The sequence below is a fragment of the Drosophila persimilis genome, unplaced genomic scaffold (assembly GCF_003286085.1).
Source record: "Drosophila persimilis strain 14011-0111.01,24,50 unplaced genomic scaffold, DperRS2 tig00000966-arrow-arrow-pilon, whole genome shotgun sequence".
Lineage (NCBI taxonomy): Eukaryota > Metazoa > Arthropoda > Insecta > Diptera > Drosophilidae > Drosophila > Drosophila persimilis.
In genome coordinates, this window is record NW_020825381.1 from 118400 (window position 1) to 120031 (window position 1632).

Sequence of the window (1632 nt, forward strand, 5' to 3'; positions counted from 1 at the left end):
AACTATGTCTGCTGGGTTCTGTTTTGTTGGCACATGCCGCCACGTAGCTTCACTTGACCACTCTTGAATCTCCGCTACTCGGTTCGCAACGAATGTTGACAACGACGAAGGGTGGGATCTGATCCAATGAAGAGTAACTTCTGAATCTGACCAGAATATCATTTTATCAATTGGAACCTTGAGCAGTGATTTGATTCGGTGACAAAGGTCTGCTAGAAGGTGAGCGGCACATAACTCAAGCCTTGGGAGCGTTTTCGTCTTGAGTGGCGCTACTTTCTACTTTGCAGTCAACAAGGAGACCTTGAAACCTTCTGCAGTCTTTCTACGGATATAGACGCAGGCTCCATAAGCTCTCATGGATGCGTCGGCAAAGGCATGTACTTGAATCGGTGACATGGGATCAGTATGCACAAATCTTCTCCAACTGACCCAAGGATTCTTTTAATAAGTTCCATGCTGTTTCCAAGTTCATTGGAATTGACTCATCCCAATCTAGCTTGTTGAGCCAAAGCTCCTGCAGTAGGATCTTTCCCTTAATTACTAAAGGACTTAACAAGCCAAGGGGGTCAAACAGCTTTGATGTCACCGATAAGATGTTCCGTTTTTTCGCTCGGAGACCCATAACTGACGTGTCAATTTGGAACTTAAAGACGTCTTCGTGTGGCAGCCACGATATTCCTAACGCCTTAGTTGACTCTGAGTCCGAGATCGTTATCGGTTTAACTGTGCTCTCGGATGCGGTGACCTCAGGTGAGTTCGAAAACCATTTAGTCAATTCAAACCCAGCGGTTTGAAGAACCTGAGCCACATCAGACTTAATTGTCTTTAACTCCTCTACGCAACCAGCACCAGTCAACATGTCATCGACATAGAAGTCGGAGTCGATAACTTCAGCAGCTTTAGGGTAATGAGAGTTTTGCAGACTCACTCAACCTCTTCAAACACCGAATTGCCAAAAATGGGGCTGGTCCAGTCCCATATGTTACGGTGTTGAGCTGGTATATTCTCAAGGACTCAGACGGGTCTCTTCTCCACACTATGAGCTGGAATTGTCTATCCGCATCAGCGACCCAGACTTGGCGATACATCTTCTTAACATCGGCTGTCAAGGCGTACCTGTGTAGTCTGAATCGGAGCAATGTCGAATACAGCTCATCCTGTATCGTAGGACCGACCATCAATATGTCGTTCAAGGCCACCTGAGAGGACGTTTTACAAGACGCATCGAAAACGACGCGGAGCTTGGTCGACGTGCTTTGAGGCCTCAACACACACTGATGTGGAATGAAATAATGTGGAGTTTTGGGGATTGTGTTGTCTGTGGTAGACATGTGACCCAAGGAGAGGTACTCTTCCATGAACTCCAAGTACATTTTCTGCAACTCGGGGTCACGAGACAATCTTTTTTCAAGCGATAAAAACCGCCGTTTAGCCACTTCAAAGGAGTTGCCTAAGATACTGGGATCTGATTTGAACGGCAGTCTTACTTCAAACCGACCTGAAGGCACGACCTGAGTAGTCCTTCTATAATGCTTTTCACATAACTTGTGTTCAGGAGATAAAGACTTTTTAGAAGACGGCAATTCTTCCAGTGACCAAAACTTTTGTAATGTATTGTCGATGTGGATCACT